Source organism: Phocoena phocoena, chromosome 11 (genome assembly GCF_963924675.1).
Source record: "Phocoena phocoena chromosome 11, mPhoPho1.1, whole genome shotgun sequence".
In the NCBI taxonomy this organism is placed as follows: Eukaryota; Metazoa; Chordata; class Mammalia; order Artiodactyla; family Phocoenidae; genus Phocoena; species Phocoena phocoena.
In genome coordinates, this window is record NC_089229.1 from 47,374,288 (window position 1) to 47,397,914 (window position 23,627).

The following is a 23,627-nucleotide window of genomic DNA, read 5'->3' on the forward strand; positions in this document are numbered from 1 at the left end:
TTCCCAGAATCCTCTCCAGGCCTGTTTTTAGGGATCAGTATATATTCAGTTTCATTGTTTTAAATTACTTTATTAGCAGTGCTAGAGTGCTGTGACGTTTTTGCTTGCTTTTTACTGCTTTCAGTGCAAATATACACATATCAGTTATATCAGGAATTACAAGAATTTATGTGCCTCATTTAAAAGGATACTTTCTCTAAGAAAATACATTCTGAGTTCCAAACAACTGATATACCACAGCACTCCTGGAACGAACACAACCCAATGGACTGAGGATATCTTGTCTTGACTTTGGAACATGAATGCCTCAGGTATCCACTTTGGTTTCTTCTGACTAGTGGAAGGCTTAGAACCGAAAGGTGATTGGGAGGTAGTGAGAGGGAAAAGGTAGTTATAGCCACTAAACAGAGCTATAATCTTGTTCTAACATGGATGTTTTTCTATAAAACAGGTATATATATATATATATATATATATATATATATATATATATCCCATCAACTATGAGTTTACACTCAAGAGGAATACAATTTTACCAGGAAAATTATCAAAAAGCTAAAAATTACAGTAAATACAGTCTACTAACACTCTCTTTATTATAGCAAACTGATTTTAAAGCCCCTACTTTATACCAGACATAGATTCACTTGGATTATCTCAATCCATACAACCACCCTATGAGGTAGGTACTATCATTATTTCTTTGTAGCAAATGAGGAAACCAAGGCTTGAAGAGGCTAGGAAAATTTTCCAAGGTTAATAAGAGGAAATATCACTTAGTATGATTATCTCTAGGTTCATCCACGATGCTGCAAATGGCAGTGATGGCACAATGCCAGAATTAAATCCAGATCTGACTACAAAGCCCAAGTTCTTATTAATTAATATATGTAAAAAGCTTAAAACAGAGCTCAGCATATAGTAAATGCAAGCTATTGAAATGGTAACAATACTTTATTATAAAACAATACTGTATGCCTTTGGCACTCAGTCAAAATTTCTACGCCTAAAATTTCTAATTTATAAGATTAGGACACCTATTTCACAGAGTTATTGTGAAAAATAAATTCTGGCTATAAAGGCATTTAGAAAAATATACAGTGTTTAGAAAGACAGGCATTATTATATCACCACTACATGTAAAATCCTGTCTCTTATATCACAAAGAAGGCTTTTGCACTGTAAGTACAAAAGCCTACAATTTAAGCACCATCTTCATAACAAGAGTTACATTAATAAATTTAGTAAAGCTGTCCTAAATTATTCCAATATGATTCTTGCAGAATGACAAGCAAAGAGAACACTGAACTCTATTCACTAGCATGATTATAAATCTGTTGCTCAGGAAGGTATATTTGCTCTTTCAGTTCACTAGCACGGAGGGTGAATTTGGCTTATACTACAGTAGTTCTGTTCAAATACAGCCAGGACAGAATATCTATAGTTAGAAGCATAGCAATATAACTCTATATTTTGGGCACAGCTAACTGCTGTATTTAATTTCATTAAGACAATCAAGAGGATAGCATTCAAAAACCTTGTTCTTTGTGTAAGTGGTCTGGTTGATTGTTTTTAAACTATGTGGGTAGGTCTTTTTTTTTATTGATATACCTTAGTTTTCTGTTTATTTTTAACACTGCTAAGGATTTTTTATTATTTATATTACTCTAAGAAAGAGAAGTTAAAAAAAAAGGCTAAGCAGGGAGATTCTAGTATATTCTGCTAGTCACTAATCCAGAGCCATTCTGTAAAAAGTAAGGATACATGCAACATAGTTTCCTTGGTTAGCTGAAATTTTAAAATATACATGTACACAGTAAACAAAAAAAGTACCCAAGTATTTTTAAGCATCTATCCATGAATATGGTTGTATCTGCATACCTCTAAATAGATTTTCTTCCTTTAAGTTTTTTATTCTACTAAGGGCAATGTTGGTGAACCACTTTGCAATTCACAACCCTCTATGAACTCCCCCTTTTTTTAACTCTCAAAAAAATCAATTACATTACTTACAAATCACTTCAATATCTGGTACTTTATTTTCTGGAAACTCTTTATGTCTAATCTAAATTCCTTGTACTGCAATTTAAACCAGATTCCTCTCATTTTTGTTTTTTCTGTAAGAGACAAGTTAAACCAGGATAATCAAGAAAGATTAAGCACATGCTTATGTATATTTAAGCTGCCATCAATTCATTTTCCTATGGATAAATCTAAAATATTAATAAAGAAACATTTCTTTATTTTAGACAGTTTTTGAATTAAGCTAACAAAAGCTTACTTAGTAAATAAAAATGATTGTAAACAGCTATCAATATTAAGGAGAGAATAAAAAATGAGTTCATTCATTTCTCCATATATACATTAAAGCATGCAACAACTACTTTCTGAGTATCAACTCTCTTTGCCAGGCACTGAGTTAAATGTTAAAGAAATAAAGAGGACATACACATTCTCTGATTCTAAGGAGCTTACTGTTTAGTGAGGGAGGCAGACAAGCAAAGGAATACATGGCAGAGTTACAGATCCATGTATCCATGTGCCAGTGCCATCAGAACATTTAACTCAGAGCAGAAGGAAAGAGAAGTGATCAAGGAGCCTTCCTAGGAAAGGTGACCACTAAGTCAAGTCCTGAAAGACAGATGGGAGTTTTCTAGGGCAAGGGCAATCCAAATGAAAAAGAGTGCACAGAAACCTAAAAAAACATGGCAGCCTCCAGAACCAAATAGTTCCTTTTAGTTGGAATGTATGGTATGCATGGGAAAATAATAGAAGATAAGCAGGAAGGTAGGTTCATGCCATTTCATGAAGCGCCAGTTTGCACTGCTGAGGACAGTTCACATTTTCCCTCACAATCTTAAAGACACCACTAATGTCCTACCAAAATACTTTCCTATAGAAGCATAAAGTCTAGAATATATACATGGAGAACATCTAATTCCTAAGAATAAAATTAATGGGGTTTTACTATGATGCCTAAAGTCTAACCTATAAGTCACAGCATCTATCTATAAACATAAACATTCTCCCAACAGTATCCAGATCTGCAGTGAGTGTCTTGTAAGATGATGACCTGAACCCTTCTTTCATTCCTGGAAAATGTTACCCACTTTAACCTCATATTTCACACTGAATCTGACAAAGTCACTTTCAATCATGCATTTGGGTTTTTAGAACAGAAATCCAAGAATCTGTATGTATATCTTTATCTACCATCTATATTTCTATCAATCAAGAAGTGTGTGTGCGTGCGTATGTGTGTTTAGCAAATACTGAGAAAATGGTACTAAAATGGCTTATGATACAAAACACAACTTTTACCTTTAATAACACCAGTCATAATTCAATCCTGGAATCACCTATAATCTTGGAACATACTCATACCCAGAAACACTGGTGATGAAATTTACACAGTTAAATCTGGGTGCCCATAATCTCTGCCCTAAGATATAAAAACAGATATACAGATGTGCAAACCCAGCAGATGAGTTACATTCTGCCTTAGCTAATCGAATAATGTAATCAGTACCAATGGCAACAATCCCAGCACCTTAAATTACAGGAAAAAATATCATCAGCCTTGGGAACTCCCAAAGAAAGTCTTAGTTTAAGTGCTCTATGTTGCAATATAAAAATATGTACAAGAGGGCCTTCCCTGGTGGCGCAGTGGTTGGGAGTCTGCCTGCTAATGCAGGGGACACGGGTTCGAGCCCTGGTCTGGGAGGATCCCACGTGCCGCGGAGCAACTGGGCCCGTGGACCACAACTGCTGAGCCTGCGCGTCTGGAGCCTGTGCTCCGCAACAAGAGAGGCCGCGATAGAGGCCCGCGCACCGCGATGAAGAGTGGCCCCCGCTTGCCACAACTGGAGAAAGCCCTCGCACAGAAACGAAGACCCAACACAGCCAAAACTAAATAAATAAATTAAAAAAAAAAAAAAAAGCAGTAATATTCTAAGAAAACTTTAAAAAAAAAAAAAAATATGTACAAGAAAATCAAGTATTGTCCTCCAGCAACATCAAGGGGTGAACAATCTATATGACAGATCATGTAGCTCTCTACTAAAAATTCACAGATTGCACCACAAAAAGAAGACACATGATTGTAAGGTAGGAGTAATAAAGTATATGCATTCTCCAGAAAGCATTTATCATTAACTCTGAAAACTGGAATACATATATTTGATCTTATGGAGACAGTGCATTCAGTTTTCTCTAAGTATTATACATCAGAATTCCATGTTTGTATTTTTCAACTTAGTTATTATTTCTACATATTATTCTTACAACTGTGTCAAATTAAACCAATGATTGCTTAACCCTCAAAATAAACCTGTAGTTTATAAATTTACTAATAGACACTAGTCCTCTAGCAGGCACTGAACCCTAGCGTAATAACTATTTAACTTATGAGGTTTTACTAACCTGACTAACAATAAAAGGTAAAATCCAAATATGAATTTTACAATGTTTTTCTTAGTATGACACACCTAATAGTTCTTAAAAAGAATTTGGCTTTATGCCTTTATTCTTTAAAACAACAAAACACTGGGCTTCCCTGGTGGCACAGTGGTTGAGAGTCCGCCTGCCGATGCAGGGGACACGGGCTCGTGCCCTGGTCCAGGAAGATCCCACATGCCGTGGAGCGGCTGGGCCCGTGAGCCACAGCCGCTGAGCCTGCGCGTCCGGAGCCTGTGCTCCGCAACTGGAGAGGCCACAACAGTGAGAGGCCCGCGTACCGCAAAAAAAACAAAACAACAAAACACTAAATGCAAACCATTCGAACTTCAATCTCATGTTAAATGAATATACAAATTATTCAATATCAATCCAACTACAAACATCAATAAAACAATACAAGACATACAAGAAAATCTCTAGGCAACTCCACTTTTTATATAATACGCTTAGCCTAGAGCTAAATAAATATTAATGAAGAATAACAGAAAAGTAAATAAAAAGATTAATTTTCAAAACTGAATATACCGGTGTATGAGAAGAATATACCATAAATCTGCATTTTCAAACTCAGGTGGTTATCATGCTAGTTACTAGACTCTTATTAACAGTCTAAATATTGACTGTGTGTATATAAAATGTACATACACATTCAATTTGCTCAAAATACACTAAGCCAAATGCCAAGCAACTCTAAAAAAAATCCTCAAAGCAAACTGCTTCATGAATAGGTCACTCATGACTTTCTGCACTTGTCTCAATCTAAAATGCTCTTAAATTCTCTAAGGAATATAAGCTTGATCGTTTTTTTTCTACTTTTAGAGCAATGCGTTCAAAATTACTGCTACAATCTAGCATTAAACTCAGCTAACTCAAGTACCCCACTAATAAAAATGTTTGATGTGTGTGTTTTCTAACATTCCCCATCCTCACAAAATACAAGAAAAAAAGAGTTAAGCAGAAATATTTACATCAGAGTAAATATTTGATGAACTGTTTGGGGTCATTAATAAGCACTGCTTAAAGAATATTTAATGACAAAGAAAAATGTTCATGGTATAAAAAGTTAAGCAGAAAAAAAAGACAAAACTGTTCTTTTAAAATGCAATATAGTATTCAGGATTGGATCCTGGAACAGAAAAGGACATTAGTGGAAAAACTGGAAAAATCCAAATAAAGTCTTTAGTTAGTTAATAAAATTATACCAGTGTTAATTTCTTAGTTTTGACAAGTATACTCTAGTTATATAAGATTAATATTAGGGAAAGCTGAATAATGGATATATGAGAATCTCTGTACTACTTTTGCAACTTTACTGTGATTCTAAAATTGTTCTGAAAAAAAATTTTATTTTAAAAATTACTTTGCATGCCCAGTAGCAAGTTTGAGAAGATTCTCATTTTAAAAAATAACACACTTACTTTTCTCTCTCCCACTCCTAAACAAAATACATAAACCTAGAAAAAGACTAGATGAAAACACATTAAAATGTTAACAGTGGTTCACTCGGTAGTAGGATGAAAAGCATTTTTCTCTTCATATTTTCTATAGTGTGAATTGCTTTTATAATCAAAAATAAATCATTAACTAAAGAATATACAAATCAATACTTTATTAAAGGCTTCTTCAGAAAGAAAAGCTATAAATGTCTAAGCAGACCCAAAGGCAGACACCATATAAAACAGGTTAGGGCAAAGTGTGAAGAACACAGTGGCCAAGAGAAACTGCCAGGAGAACCTAAGTAGGCAAAACCTAATTAGTAAATACTGGAAACCTGACGATACACGAACATCTACTCTTAGGCTAAAGGTGCTCACAGTCAGCAATGTTATGCTCAGAATTCATGACTTAGGGGAACGTCCCAAAAGTCCCCCTAACACTAGGAATTTATGGGATACGTACCCTGGGTTTATTCCAAACAAAAATAATGCAGCTAGACATGCACAACGGCCCAATGAGAGCTTCTAGAAATACATCAGGATGACAGTGTGTTCTCTAAATTTTTCTACTTTTTTCTTCTCTAACACCTCCCTACAGCCTATGCCCATGCCCAGTGTTTAGCCCAAAGACCAAAAATGGTACTCTGATGTCATTTAGCAACAGGGGTAGAGACCATTAGAATAAGAGAATCAAATACTATTTCAGATGTCTGACAGGTGAGTATCACAAGTTTTTCAATACTTTCAGGGCAAAATATGCTGACAACCTCATTCAACAATAAGAGGGGAAAATTTAATCAACAACAAATGTTCCCCAATCAAAATAAAAAAATAAAATACATTTGTCCCTTAAAGATAGTGCCAGTGGAATCAGACAGAATGAATTTTGATAAAGAACCTCTTCAAAGGGACTTCCCTGGCAGTCCAGTGGTTAAGACTTAGCCTTCCAACGCAGGGGATGTGGGTTCGATCCCTGGTTGGGGAGCTAAGATCCCACATACCTTGCAGCCAGAAAAACGAAACAAAACAAAACATAAAACAGAAGTAATATTGTAACAAATTCAATAAAGACTTTAAAAATGGTCCACATCAAAAAAAAATCTTAAAAAAAAAAGAACCTCTTCCAAGCTGTAATCAGGGTGATTTGTGTGTGTCGGGCTGTCTAATCCTCCTGAAACAGTGCTATGTGGTCTGTTCTGGGGTTTGTGTTCTTTTTTAAAGATAGATTTGAATTTTTACTTTATTTATGGTCACCCTCATTCTCAGTTGATAGCAGGTCCTAGAGCTGTCACTTAATAAATATGTACGTGCTTTTTTTTTTTTTAGTTTATTCTTTTGAATCCTGGACTCTGTAATCAGATACCCATGCCTATTAAGAACAGGTGCAAAATGAGGCCCTCTACTGAGATCACAGAATATTTTACGTTCAAGAACATGGTCTTTACTTCATGAGCTTCTTACTAGCAATTGTAAACATCAGAAGCCTCTTCTGCTTACTTTCCAGTTCTTGGTCATGTTTAAGAAAGTAGAGGCTACCAAAATAGTGATTCTCAGGAATGGAGACTATAATATTATCACTGTTATTACTTCTAATACCAATGAAGATATATACTGTTTTCATCAAAACCGAGACACAACTCATTTTAAGACTTGATATTTTATATCCCACCAAGAAATAGAAGTGGTTAATTAAACTACGAGATGCCACTGACTATAAGATACACCCAAATTTCAGTGAATAAAATTGGAAAATCAATGAAATATACAGTCAACGAAGACTATCAACTTATTACAAATAACAGTAATGAAAGGATGTTTAAAATATCTTTTCTTTGCTCCTTCCTATACACTAGAAGACAGTTACAATCAAGTAACAGGATTTGAGTGTCCAAGACCCAATATTCTTTTGAACCATGATAAATATTTGTCTAGAGAACAATGGTATTGCAGACTGCTGGGAACTATTTTCTCCATCTTCGAATGGGGAAATTAAGGAAAAAAACTAATCAAGATTTTACTGGAAGCCAAATTTAGAATTCTTAGTGTCCCTATCTACAACTTTAACAAAGATAATATGCACTCCATCCCTAAAGGTTTCATGGTTTGTTTTCCTTCAGATTTACCTTGATCTTAAACTCAGGATATCAAGCATCCATGGTAAAGGAAATTCTGAAGAGCTATATTCAAAAGTACAGCTAAGGTCACTGGGGCTATTCCCTCTGAGCAAAACGTATGATGAAATAGAATGTGAAAGCAATGATGAGAATATCTCCTTTCATTTTTTAAGACACATGTGGAGAAAACAAATCTCTACAGAAAACAGCCAGAATTTCTAAGATGTTTTACTCTGTACCACTTTCAAATGTTTCTTCATCAGCATGAAAGCTGGCTGAAAAGCTATCAACCTTAAATTCTCTTTAAAAAACAAGCAGGGACTTCCCTGGTGGCACAGTGGTTAAGACTCGTGCTCCCAATGCAGGGGGCCCAGGTTCGATCCCTGGTCAGGGAACTAGATCCCACATGCATGCCACAACCAAGAGCTTGCATACCACAACTAAGGAGCCGGCAAGCTGCAACTAAGACCTGACACAACCAAATAAATAAATAAATAATAAAACACAAACAAACCAAACTCCCACCCGCCCCCCCCCCAAAAAAAATGAACTTAATTCAGCAGTTAGCTACAAAGAATATTAGTCTCATATTCTTGTTAAAGCCTTAAAAATTTTAATTTTGCATACGCAAATTCCAAATTTGAATTCTCTCTAACTATTAACCCTGCTAAATAGAAGGTAGAATGTGACTAAGACAAGATTTTCATCTTCATATAATGGATAGATGGCCTACAACAGCTCTGCTATCTAAATGCATTTTAAAATACCACATTAGAATCTAAAATAATGCTTCTTTTTTTTTTTTTTTTTTTTGCGGTACGCGGGCCTCTCACTGTTGTGGCCTTTCCCATTGCGGAGCACAGGCTCCGGACGCACAGGCTCAGCGGCCATGGCTCACGGGCCCAGCCGCTCCACGGCATGTGGGATCCTCCCGGACCGGGGCATGAATCCGTGTCCCCTGCATCGGCAGGTGGACTCTCAACCAGTGCACCACCAGGGAAGCCCAATGCTTCATTTTAATCACTCTGAATTCCTCCAGGAGAAGGCAGTATCAATCTCTCATAATGCCAGCAAGGCAGCATGATACAGTAAAAATACCATGAGCTTTAGAACCAGACAGAGCTGAGTTCTATGAAATTTTAAAAACCATATTCAAATAATTCTAAGTAAAATACATAGACAAGATAAAGGAAGGAAAATGAGACAAAGATGAACCCAATGAATGAGTAAGACAGGAAACCCACTCGTCGTTTTTTGCCCATTTCAAAGTCATTTATAATTTTTCCTTACAAAATCTTGCATGGCTCCCCCTATTCCCCTGAAAGTAAAAATTAAAGACTTTTTAATGGCTGGCCTACAAGGTCCTAAATACTTTGTTATTGTTTTCTACCCTTCTGGCTCCAGTGGTGATCACAGGTACTTCACACTTGGCTCCAGCCACACTGGCCCCCTGGCTGTTTTTGCATACACTAAACCTCAAGGCCTTTGCAATCGTTGTTCTATCTGGAAAACTCTTCTGCCAAACACCCACATAGCTTGCTCACTCATTTGTTTCAAGTCTTTGCTCACAAATCAATTTTTAGAGGACTTCCCTGAGCACTCTACAGAAAACACATAAACTTTTACCCCACAATGGTAACCCCTTTTCCTCTACACTGCTATGTTATTCTCCAAATGACTTATTATCAGCTGGCATGCTATATATTAAGTTATTCTTTGATTCCCTGCCTCTATGCCAAAGCCAGAACAAACTATAAACTCTATGTTGTCTTCACTGCTGTATCCCCAATGTCTAGAGAGTGCCTATGTTAAATACTCAAATAGTTTTAGTTGAATGAATAAATACCATATTACGGGATAATGTTTCAAATTAGCAACATACATACTGATACATTTTGCCCCTGAATTCCTACAATATTAAAACATATCACTAAAACCACAAACAAATAATCTCATACTTCCACTAGTTAATACATTACTTAATAGATTTTTTTGTCTTTTTCTACCAGTTTTATTGAGATATAAATGACCGCAGCATGTATAAGTTTAAAATGTATGGCATAATGATTTGATTTGTATCATGAAATGATTACCACAATAAATTTAGAGAACATCCACCTTCTCACATAGATACAAATAGAAGAAAAAAGATTTTTTTTCTCCTTGAAATGAGAACTTTTAGGATTTACTCTCTTTAACTTTCACGAATGACATTCAGCAGTGTTAATTACATTTATCACATTGTACATTACATCCCTAGTACTTATCTTCTAACTGAAAGTTTATACATTTTGGCTACCTTCATTCTTTAAAATAGAGCTTAAAATTATCACTTAGATTTGCGTAAACACCGACAGCTATTTCAGGAAAAACGCTTTGAATTTTAGCATATAATACCAGAAGATTTCTCTGAGAAGCAATGCTATCATGTGGCTGTCAAAGTGGGCAAGTATACTCACAAGATTTACGTGGCATCAGATGTCTTCCTTTTCATCCTACACAGGTTCAAAGACTGCCATCTAGATTGTAGTTATTATAGATGTGATGCCTAAAGAGTCTATCTGGGCAAGCCAATTGCCTAAAAGTCACCATCCAAGCTGTATCAATTCCCCCAAGCTAGGTCACTCCTTGAAGTTCCTGCAGTCTTGGTATTGGCCTACTTGAAGGAGAATACTCGAGGACCAAGACTACTGTTTATATTGAGTTTCTGATCCTAAACCACTCCCTAGGCTATTAATTTTTAACCTTAAAAGGTTCCTAATGTTAACTACTATTATCTTTGACTATCACTTGAACTACCTGCTGTGTGCAATTCCAAAACCAACATCTTTGGTCTACTTATTTGACGTTTCTATGATTTAGTTACTTGGGAGTTATTTCAGCTAAAAGAGGAATGTGGTTACATAAGTGGAAAACACAAGTTTGGAAAATCACAGGCTACCGAAATAATGGTTTAGCTATTAACAACATATTAGTTTCTCCAAGTATTTTCTTTCTTTACACTAGTTCATCCAAAAATCTGTCTAAAAATTCAAAGAATAAAGAGCTCATTTTTTTCCCTTCGTCTATAAATAAGCCAAAAATAAAGCTAAAAAAGTAAGGCTTTAAATTCCTCCTATTGATAAGGCTGAAATTGTTTAAGCTTGGGTTTGCTACCATACACATTTTTCACTTTAATTAAATTGCTACAAAATAATATGTTTATTTGTCACAACTAAGTTTGACTGTTAGTAAGAGAAAGTATTCATAACATATTAACCCTCCTCGTTGCCAGCCAATAAAATATCTGGATTGGAGGCAATAAATGCTGTTTTCCTAACATATGGCCCCGGTGACACTTGCTTTAGTAATAAAAAAAAACCCAAATAATCATTCAAGTGTCCAAGGCAAAATTTTTCTGAAAATAGAAAAAAAATACTTATTTGAAATCAACATCTCTATTTAAATTACTAAAAATGTGTTAAGAAAGATGGCGGGGGCTTCCCTGGTGGCGCAGTGGTTGAGAGTCCGCCTGTCGATGCAGGGGACACGGGTTCATGCCCTGGTCCAGGAAGATCCCACATACCACGGAGCGGCTGGGCCCGTGAGCCATGGCCGCTGAGCCTGTGCATCTGGAGCCTGTGCTCCGCAACAGGAGAGGCCACAACAGTGAGAGGCCCGCGTACAGCAAAAAAAAAAGAAAGATGGCGGTGTGGGAAGATGCGGAGTTAGCGTCTCCCCACAACTAGGGCGCGTGCAGGCCACTGGTGGGGGACTTTAACCCCCAAGGAGATGGAAGGAACCCCAGAGTAAAGGTAGGATGCTGGGGGACTGAGGGTGGAAGAGAAGTGGAGGCCAGGCAAGATCGGCGTCCCTGAGGTGGGGGAGATCAGGAGAGGCAGTTGGGAGGGACTCTCTGGGAAGAGTGGAAGAGGAGCGGAGGGTGATCGCCTGGCCCACTGGGGCTGGGGAGCCTGCTGAGCACCCAAGCCGGTTCCCCCCACTCCAAAGCCCCATCCAGGCTGCATGGGTCCTGGGGGCACAGGAGGGAGGTCAGTGAGATCAGGAGTGGCAGACGGGAGAGGCCATCCAGGAGGAGTGGGAGAGGAATGGAGGGTGCTTGCCCTGCCCACTTCGGCTCAGGAAGCCTGCTGAACTCCCAGGCTGGTTCCCTGCCCTCCAAAGCCCCCTCCAGGTCAGATGGGTCCTTCGGGGCATAGGAAGGAGGCCAAGGGGAGAATAGGAGAGGGCCCTCTGGGAGAAGCAGGAGAGGAGCAGAGGTTGACTGCCCCACCCATTCGGACACAGGGAGCCTGCTGAGCTCGCAGGCTGGTTCCCTGCCCTCCAAGGACCCCCTGACCCCTGCATTGGTCCTGGGGGCACAGGAGGGAGGCCAGGAGATCAGGACAGGCAGGCGGGAGGGGCGCTCCCAGACTGCAAACCGGAGGAACAGGAGAGGAGAGGAAGGCGTTTGTCCCACCCACTCAAACCCAGGAAGCCTGTTGGGCTCCCAAGTGAGGAGGTCCCCTGCCCTCTGATACCAGGGGTGGGGGGGCATGCCAGGGCCCCTTCTGTTCCTTGAGCCTAAGCCTAAACCGCACCCTTGCTTAGGTCCTGCTCTCCAGAGACAAGGCCTTTCCCCCACTCCTTTTTTCTTCCTTGTTTTTTTCTTTTGTCTCCTCCTCTTTTTACTACTGTGGTACTGACTTACCTTCTGGTTGTTGAGTCATCTATATTTTTATTTTTAAGTCCTTTCTAACATATCTGTTAGTTTCCTAGTCTAATTTTATTTTTAACTTTATTATTGTTTTTTTTTTTACCACCCCACACGGCTTGTGGGATCTTAATTTGCAAGCACAGGGTCGGGCAGAAGCTCCTGCGGTGGGAGCTCCGAATCTGAACCACTGGACTAACACAGAACCTCAGACCTCAGGGAATATTCATCGGAGTAAAGTCTCACAGAGTTCCTCATCTCAGCACCAAAACCCAGCTCTACCCAACAGCCTACAAACTCCAGTGTTGGAAGCCTCAGGCCAAACAAGTAAAATAGGAACACAATCCAAATCATCAAAAAAAAAAAAAAAAGAGATGGAAAAAAATATGTCACAGATGAAGGAGCAAGGTAAAAACCAACACCACCAAATAAATGAAGAGGAAATAGGCAATCTACCTGAAAAAGAATTCAGAGTAATGATAGTAAAGATGATCAAGAATCTTGGAAATAGAATGGAAGCACGGATTGAGAAACTGCAAGGAATGTTTAACAACGATCTAGAAGAACTAAAGAACAAACAAACAGAGATGAACAACATAATAACTGAAATGAAAAACACACTAGAAGGAATCAATAACAGAATAATGGAGGCAAAAGAATGAATAAGTGAGCTGGAAGGCAAAATCGTGGAAGTAACTGCCAAGGAGCAGAATAAAAAAAAAAAGAATGAAAAGAGTAGACAATCTCAGAGACCTCTTGGACAACACTAACCACACCAACATTCGAATTATATGGGTCCCAGAAGAAGAAGAGAAAAAGAAAGGGTCGGAGAAAATATTTGAAGAAATTACAGTGGAAAACTTCCCTAACATGGGAAAGGAAATAGTCACCCAAGTCCAGGAAGCACAGAAAGTCCCAGGATAAACCCTAGGAAAAAGATACCAAGACACATATTAATCAAACAAACAAAAATTAAATTCAAAGAAAAAGTATTAAAAGCAGCAAGGGAAAAATACCATACAAAGGAATCTCCATACGGTTATCAGCTGATTTTTCAGTGGAAACTCTGCAGGTCAGAATGAAGTGGTAGGATATGCTTAAAGTGATGAAAGAGAAAAACCTACAACCAAGATTACTCTACCCAGCAAGGATCTCATTCAGATTCTATGGAGAAGTCAAAAACCTTTCAGACAAACAAAAGCTAAGAGAATTCAGCATCACCAAACCAGCTTTACAACAAATGCTAAAGAAACTTCTTTAAGCGGGAAACACAAGAGAAGAAAGAGCCACAAAAACAAGCGTAAAACAATTAAGAAAATGGTAATGGGAACATACATATCGATACTAACCTTGAATGTAAAAGGAATAAATGCCCCAACGAAAAGACACAGACTGGCTGAATGGATATAAAAACAAGACCCACATATATGTTGTCTACAGGAGACCCACTTCTGACCTAGGGACACATACAGACTGAAAGTGAAGGGATGGAAAAAGATATTCCATGCAAATGGAAATCAAAAGAAAGCTGGAGTAGCAATACTCATATCAGATAAAATAGACTTTAAAATAAAGACTGTTACAAGAGATAAGGAGGGATACTACATAATGATCAAAGGATCAATCCAAGAAGAAGATATAACAATTATAAATGTTTATGCACCCAACATAGGAGCACCTCAATACATAAGGCAAATGCTAACAACCATGAAAGGAGAAATCAACAGTAACACAATAATAGTAGGGGACTTTAACATCCCATTTACACCAATGGACAGATCATCCAAACAGAAAATAAATAAGGAAACACAAGCTTTAAATGACACAACAGACCAGACAGATCTAATTGATATTTATAGAACATTCCACCCAAAAGTGGCAGAATACACTTTCTTCTCAAGTGCACATGGAACATTCTCCATGACAGATCACAACTTGGGTCACAAATCAAGCCTTGGAAAATTTAGAAAATTGAAATCATACCAAGCATCTTTTCTGACCACAACGGTATGAGACTGAAAATCAATTATAAGATAAAAACTGTAAAAAACACAAATAGATGGAGGCTAAACAGCGCGCTAGTAAGCAACCAAGAGATCACTGAAGAAATCAAAGAAGAAATTAAAAAATACATAGAAACAAATGACAATGAAAACACGATGACCCGAAACCTATGAGACGCAGCAAAAGCAGTTCTAAGAGGGAAGTTTATAGCAATTCAATCTCACCTCAAGAAACAAGAAAAATCTCAAATAAACAATTTAACCCTACACTTAAAACAACTAGAGAAAGAAGAACAAATAAAACCCAAAGTCAGCAGGAGGAAAGAAATCATAAAGATCAGAACAGAAATAAATGAAACAGAAACGAAGAAAACAATAGCAAAGATCAATAGAACTAAAAGCTGCTTCTTTGAGATGATAAACAAAATTGATAAACCCTTAGCCACACTCATCAAAAAAAAGGGAGAGGATGCAAATCAATAAAATTAAAATTGAAAAAGGAGAAATCACAACTGACACTGCAGAAATACAAAGGATTATAAGAGACTACTACAAACAACTATATGCCAATAAAATGGGCAACCACGAAGAAATGGACAAATTCTTGGAAAGGTACAGTTTTCCAAGACTGAACCAGGAAGAATTAGAAAATATAAATAGACATATCAGAAGTAATGAAATTGAAACCATAGTTTTAAATCTTCCTAACAAACTAAAGTCCATGACCAGATGGCTTCACAGGCAAATTCTATCAAACATTTAGAGAACAGCTAACACTGATCCTTCTCAAACTCTTACAAAAAATTGCAGAGGGAGAAACACTCCAAATTCATTCTACAAAGCCACCATTACCCTGATACCAGAGCCAGAAAAAGATATCACAAAAAAAGAAAATTATAGACCAATATCACTGATGAACATAGATGCAAAAATCCTGAACAAAATACTAGCAAACAGAATCCAACAGCACATTAAAAGGATCATACACCATTTATCCCAGGGATGCAGGGATTCTTCAATATACGCAAATCAATCAATATGATACACCACAATAACAAATTAAGGAATAAAAACCATATGATAATCTCAATAGATGCAGAAAAAGCTTTTGACAAAATTCAACACTCATTTATGATAAAAACTCTCCAGAAAATGGGCATAAAGGGAAACTACCTCAACATAATAAAGGCCATATATGACAAACCCACATATTCAATGGTGAAAAACTGAAAGCATTTCCAGTAGGATCAGGAACAAGACAAGGATGTCCACTCTCGCCACTCTTATTCAACACAGTTTTGGAAGTCCTAGCCACAGCAATTAGAGAAGAAAAAGAAATAAAAGGAATACAAATTGGAAAAGAAGAATTAAAACTTTCACTATTTGCTGATGACATGATACTGTATATAGAAAATCCTAAAGATGCCACCAGAAAACAACTAGAACTAATCAATAAATTTGGTAAGGTTGTACAAGATACAAAATTAATGCACAGAAATCTCTGGCATTCCTATACACCAACAACGAAAAATGAGAAAGAGAAATTAAGGAAACACTCCCATTTACCACTGCAACAAAAAGAATAAAATACCTAGGAATAAACCTGCCTAAGGAGGCGAAAGACTTGTACTCAGAAAACTATAAAACACTGCTGAAAGAAATCAAACATGACATAAACAGATGGAGAAATATACCATGTTCTTGGATTGGAAGAATCAGTATTGTGAAAATGACTATACTACCCAAAGCAATCTACAGATTCAATGAAATCCCCATCAAACTACCAATGGCATTCTTCACAGAATTAGAACAAAAAATCTTACAATTTGTATGGAAACACTAAAGACCACGAATAGCCAAAGCAATCTTGAGAAAGAAAAACTGAGTTGGAGGAATCAGGCTCACTGACTTCAAACTATATCGCAAAGCTACAGTAATCAAGACAGCATGGTACTGGCACAAAAACAGAAATATAGATCAATGGTACAGGGCACAATGCCCAGAGATAAACCCATGCACATATGGGCACCTAATTTAAGACAAAGGGGGCAAAAACATACAGTCGAGAAAAGTCAGCCTCTTCAATAAGTGGTGCTGGGAAAACTGGACAGCTACATGTAAAAGAATGAAATTAGAACACTACCTAACACCATACACAAAAATAAACTCCAAATGGATTACAGACTTAAATGTAAGACCAGACACTATAAAACTTTTAGAGGAAAACATAGGAAAAACACTCTTTCACATAAACCACAGCAAGATCTTTTCTGACCCACCTCCTAGAGTAACAGAAATAAAAACAAAAATAAATAAATGAGACCTAATGAAACTTAAAAGCTTTTGCACAGCAAAGGAAACCATAAACAAGATGAAAAGACAACCCTCAGAATGGGAGAAAATATTTGCAAATGAAGCAACTGACAAAGTATTAATCTCCAAAATATACAAGCAGCTTATGCAGCTCAATATCAAAAAAACAAACAACCCAATCCAAAATGGGCAGAAGACATAAAGAGACATTTCTCCAAAGAAGATACGCAGACTGCCAACAAAACACATGAAAAGATGCTCAACATCAGTAATCATTAGAGAAATGCAAATCAAAACTACAATGAGGTATCACCTCACACAGGTCAGAATGGCCCTCATCAAAAAACCTACAAGCAATAAATGCTGGAGAGGGTGTGGAGAAAAGGGAACCCTCTAGCACGGTTGGTGGGAATGTAAACTGATACAGCCACTAAGGAGAACAGTATGGAGGTTCCTTAAAAAACTAAATATAGAACTACCATATGACCGAGCAATCCCACTACTGGGCCTATACCCTGAGAAAACCATCAATTCAAAAACAGTCATGTAGCACAATGTTCATTGCAGCACTATTTACAATAGCCAGGACATGGAAGCAACCTAAGTGTCTATCGACAGATGAATGGATAAAGAAGATGTGGCACATATATACAATGGAATATTACTCAGCCATAAATGAAACGAAATTGAGTTATTTGTAGTGAGGTGGATGGACCCAGAGTCTGTCATACAGAGTGCAGTAAGTCAGAAAGAGAAAAATAAGTACTGTATGCTAACGCATATATATGGAATCTAAAAAAAAAATAAAATAAAATAAGGTTCTGAAGAACCTAGGGGCAGGAAAGGAATAAAGACACAGACGTAGAGAATGGACTTGAGGACATGGGGAGGGAGATGGGTAAGCTGGGACGAAGTGAGAGAGTGGCACTGACATACGTACACTACCAAATGTAAAATAGCTAGTGGGAAGCAGCCGCATAGCACAGGGAGATCAGCTCGGTGCTTTGCGACCACCTAGAGGGGCGGGATAGGGAGTGTGGGAGGGAGATGCAAAAGGGTGGGGATATGGGGATATAGGTATATGCATAGCTGATTCACTTTGTTCTACAGCAGAAACTAACATACCACTGTAAAGCAGTTATACTCCAATAAAGATGTTTAAAAATAAACTTTTTCAGAACAATTTCAGAGAAAAACTGAGAAGACAGTAGGGTTCCCATATACCCCACACCCAGTGTTATCTTTTAACATTTTACATTAGTATGAAACCTGTTACAAGTAATAAACTAATATAAACATAGTATTATTAACTAAAGTCCACATTTTATTTAAATTTTCTTAGTTTTTACATAATGTCTTTTCGTTTCAGGATCCTATCCAAGATATCACATTATATTTAATTGTCATATACTTTGTAGGCCCCTCTTGGCTATACAGTTTCTCAGGTTTTCCTTGTTTTTGATGACCCCAACAGTCTTGGGGAATCCTGGTCAAGTATTTTGTTGAATGGCCCTCCAACAGGGTTTGTCTGTTTTTCCTTTTTAAAAAATTCAATTTATTTAAACTAAAAAGAACAAAAACAGTTCGTCCATTTCTCCCCCCCACCCCCTTCCTCTAGCAAACACTACTCTGTTCTACCTATGAGCTGGGGGGCGGGGGGTGATTGGTTTGTTTTTAGATTCCACATATAAGAAAGATCTTTTACTGATGTGTCTGTTTCTGCCTCATTTTACTTAGCATAATGCCCTCAGGTCAATCCATGTTACAAATGTCAAGATTTCCTTCTTTTTTGTGGCTGAATAATATTCCATTGTGTATAAATACCACTTATTCTTTAACCACTCATCCATCGATGGACACTTACATTGTTTCCATATCTTGGCTATTACAAATAATGCTGCAATGAACACGGGGTGGGGGGAGTATACCTTTTTGAGCTAGTGTTTTTATTTTCTTCAGATAAATACCCCAAAGTGAAACTGCTGGATCATACGGTAGTTCTAGTTTTAATTTGAGGACCCTCCATACTGTTTTTCATAGTGGCTACAACAATTTACATTCCCACCAACACTGCACAAGGGTCCCCTTTCCTCTACATCCTCACCAACATTATTTGTTTCTAGTCTTATTCATAAGAGTCATTCAAACAGGTGTGAGGTGATATCTCACTGTGGTTTTAATTTGCATTTCCCTGATGATTAATGATGTAGAGAATCTTTTCATGTACTTGTTGGCCACCTGTATGTCTTCCTTAGGAAAATGTCTATTCAGATTTTCTGCCAATTTTTTAATCAGATTGGTTTTTTGCTATGGAATTACATGAGTTCTTCATATATTTTGGATATTAACCCCTTATCAGATACATGATTTGCAAATATTTTCTCCCACTCAGTAGGTTGCCTTTTCTTTTTGTTGACGGCTTCCTTTGTTATGCAGAAGTTTTTAGTTTGATGTAATCCCACGTATTTATTTTTGTTTTTGTTGCTTTTGCTTTCAGTGTCAGATTCAAAAAATCATCACCAAGATCTATGTCAGGGAGATTCCCATCTGTTTTCTTCTAGGAGTTTTAATGCTTCCAGGTCTTATGTTCAAGTCTTTAATCCATTTTTAGTTACTTCTCAAGTATGGCATAAGATAGCAATCCAGTTTCCTTCTTTTGCATGTGGTTGTCCAATTTTCCCAACACCATTTATTAAAGAGACTGTCCTTTTCCCATTGTATATTCTTGGCTCCTTTGTTGTAAAATAATTGACCATATATGTGTGGGTTTATTTCTGGGCTCTGTATTCCATTCCATTCATTGATCTATGTGTCTGTTTTTATGCCAATATCACACTGTCTTAATTACTATAGCTTTATAATGTAGTTTTAGACAAGGGCACATGATGCCTCCCTCTTTGTTCTTCTTTCTCAAAATTGCTTTGGCTATTTGGGGTTTTTTATGGTTCCACAGAAATCTTAGAATTGTTTGTTCTATTACTGTGAAAAAATGCCATTGGAATTTTGATAGGAATTGCACTGAACATGTATATTGGATAATATGATCATTTTAACAATATTAATTCTTCCAATCTATGAGCACTAAATATCCCATTTATTTGTGTCGTCTTCAGTTTCTTTTATTAATCTCTTGTAATTTTCAGTAGAAAGATATTTTATCTCCATGGTTAAATTTATTCCTAGGTATTTTATTTTTTTATGCAATTGTAAATAGGACTGTTTTATCTCTTTTTGACAGTTCATTACTAGTGTACAGAAACACAATGATTTTTGTGTATTGATTCCATATTCTGCAACTTTACTGAATTATATTTTTGTTGTTTTACTAACAGTCTGATGGAGTCTTACGGGTTTTCTACATATAATATCATGTCATCTGCAAATAGTGACAGTTTTACTTCTTCCATTCCAATTACGATTCTTTTATTTCTTTTTCTTCCCTAACTGCTCTGGCAAGGACTTCTAATACTATGTTCAATAAAAGTAGTAAGAATGGACATCCTCATCTTATTCCTGATCTCAGAGGAAAAGCTTTCAACTCTCCATGGTTGATTATGATGTTAGCTGTGGGCTTGTCATATATGGCATTTATTATGTTAAGGTATGTTCCCACTATACCTGCTTTGGTAGGGTTTTTTTGTTGTTGTTTTCTGTTTTTGTTTTTGTTTTTGCCGTACGCGGGCCTCTCACTGTCGCGGCCTCTCCCGTTGCGGAGCACAGGCACCGGAAGTGCAGGCCCAGCGGCCATGGCTCACAGGCCCAGCAGCTCCGCAGCATGTGGGATCCTCCCAGACCAGGACACGAACCCGCGTCCCCTGCACCTGCAGGCGGACTCCCAACCACTGCGCCACCAGGGAAGCCCCGATCATATGATTTTTATCCTTCATTTTGTTAATGTGGTGTATCACACTGACTGATTTGCAGATGTTGAGCCATCCTTGAATCCCTGAAATAAATCTCACTTGATCATGGTCTGTATGTTGTTGAATTTGTTTTGCTAATATTTTGTTCAGGATTTTTACATCTATTTTCATCAGAAATACTAGCCTGTAATTTTCTTTTCTTGAGGCATCCTTGTCTGGTTTTGGTATCAGGCTAATGTTAGCCTCATAAAATGAGTATGGAAGAGTTTGAGAGGGATTAGTATTAATTCTTCTTTGACTGTTTGGTAGAATTCACTAGTGAAGCTGTCTGGTCCTAAACTTCTGTCTGTTGGGAAGTTTTTGATTACTGATTTAATCTCCTTACTTGTAATCAGTCTGTTCAGATTTTCTATGTCATCATGATTCAGTCTTGGCAAACTGTATGTTTCTAAGGATTTATCCATTTCTTTTAAGTTGTCCAGTTTGTTAGTGATAATTATTCAAAGTAGTCTCTTATTATCCTTTGTATTACTGTAGTTATCAATTGTAACATCTCCTCTTTCATTTCTGATTTTATTTTTTTGAGTCCTCTCTTTTTTTTCTTGGTGAGTCTAACTACAGGTTTGTGAATTTTATCTTTTCAAAGAACGAGCTCTTGGTTTCATGGATCTTTTCTATTGTCTTTTTAGTCTCTAATTTATCTCTGCTCTAACCTTTGTTATTTCCTCCCTTTTAACTTTAGGCTTCATTTGTTCTCCTTTTCCTAGTTCCTTGAGGTGTTGAAGTTAGGTTGTTTGAGACTTTTCTCACTTCTTGAAGTAGGCATTTATTACTACAAACTTCCCTCTTAGAACTGCTTTTGCTACATCCCGTAAATGTTGGTATGTTACATTTTCATTTGTCTCAAAGTATTTTTGACTTTTCTTTTGATTTCTTCTTTCACCCATTGGTTGTTCAGTAGCATGTTGCTTAATCCCCACATATTTGTGATATTTCCAGTTTTCTTAGTATAATTAATTCCCAGTTTCATACCACTGGGGTCAGAAAAGATGCTTAGTATTTCAATCCTCTTAAATTTATTAAGACTAGTTTGTGACCTAACATATGATCATATGCATTTGAGAAGAATGTGTACTTTATAGCTTCTGGATAGAGTGTTCTATAAATAATATTTAAGTTCATCTGGTCTAATATGTATTTTAAGGGTGATGTTTCCTTACTGATTTTCTGTTTGGATGATGTATCCATTGGTTTCAGTGGGATATTAAAAGTTCCAACTATCATTGTATAGCTGTCTATTTCTCCCTTTAGGTTTGTTAATATTAGCTTTATATATTTAGGTGCTCCTATGTTGGGTGCATAAATATTTACAAATGTTACTATTCTTGTTGGATTGACCCCTTTATGATTATGTAACATCCCTTTCCCTTTTTGTCTCTTACTAGTCTTCTGTTTTAAAGTCTATTTTGTCTGATATAAGTAGAGCTACTACAGCTTTCTTTTGGTTTCCATTTGCATGGAATGTCTTTTTCCATCCTTTCACTTTCAGCCTGTGTACATCCTTACACCTAAACTGAATCTCTTGTAGGCAGCTTATAGAGAGAGGGGTCTTGTTCCAGCCACTGTGTGTCTTTTGATTGGAGAATTTAGTCCATTTACATTTAAAGTAATTCTTGATAAATGTATGATTTAATGCCATTTTGTTAATTGTTTTCCAGCTGTTTTTGTGGTTCCTCTCTAGTCCTTTCTTCTATTGCTCTGTTCCTTTGTGGTTGGGTGACTTTCTTTAATGGTATACTTATTTCTCTTTTTATTGAATATTTACCATAGATTTTTGGTTTGTGGTTAACATGAGGCTTACATATAACAACTTATATCTATAACAATCAACTTTAAGATGGTTAAATTTGATCCCATTGCAAAGCTCAGTATTATTACCCCCACCCCATTTTATGCTTTTGATGTCACATTTAACATCTTTTTTTTTGCAGTATGTGAGCCTCTCACTGTTGTGGCCTCTCCCATTGCGGAGCACAGGCTCTGGACGTGCAGGCTCAGCAGCCATGGCTCACGGGCCCAGCAGCTCCATGGCATGTGGGATCCTCCCAGACCGGGGCACAAACCCGTGTCTCCTGCATCGGCAGGCGGACTCTCAACCACTGCATCACTAGGGAAGCCCCGACATTTAACATCTTTTTATCTTATATATCCCTTAATTATTGTAATCAGTTATTATTACTTTTGTCTTTTAAACTTTACACTACCTTTGTGAATGATTAACCTATTACCTCTACTATATGTTTACCTTTCTTTCATTCTTTCTTTTTTTGCTACTAATTGGTGCCCCTTTTCAGCTTAAAGAAGTCCTTTAACATTTCTTGTAAGGCTGGTTTAATGGTGATGAACTCCTTTAGCTTTTGCTTATCTGGAAAACTCTCTATCTCTCCTTTACTTCTGAATGATAACTGGGTAGAATATTCTTGGTTGGCATATTTTTTTTTCTTTCAGCACTTTGAATATATGCCACTCCCTTCTGTCCTGCAAAGTTTATGCTGAAAAATCTGTTGGTAGTCTTATTAGGTTTCCCCTGCATACAAGTTGTTTTTCTCCTCCTGTTTTAAGAGTCCCTCTTTTTTTTTTTTTTTTTTTGGTCACGGCTTGCAGCAGAGGGGATCTTAGTACCCCGAACAGGGATCAAACGCCATGCCCCCTGCAGTGGAAGTGTGGAGTCCTAACCACTGGACTGC

General features: G+C 37.1%; 1 protein-coding gene across 1 annotated transcript in view; it reads right to left on the minus strand.

Moving 5' to 3' along the window:
• Positions 1–23,627, minus strand: part of FRS2 (fibroblast growth factor receptor substrate 2) — a 117,150-nt gene that overhangs the window by 24,866 nt on the left and 68,657 nt on the right. Inside the window, exon 4 of the mRNA XM_065887291.1 lies at positions 2,014–2,117. The gene's annotated coding sequence lies outside the window, so the exon portion shown is untranslated. The remainder of the gene's footprint in view (positions 1–2,013; positions 2,118–23,627) is intronic.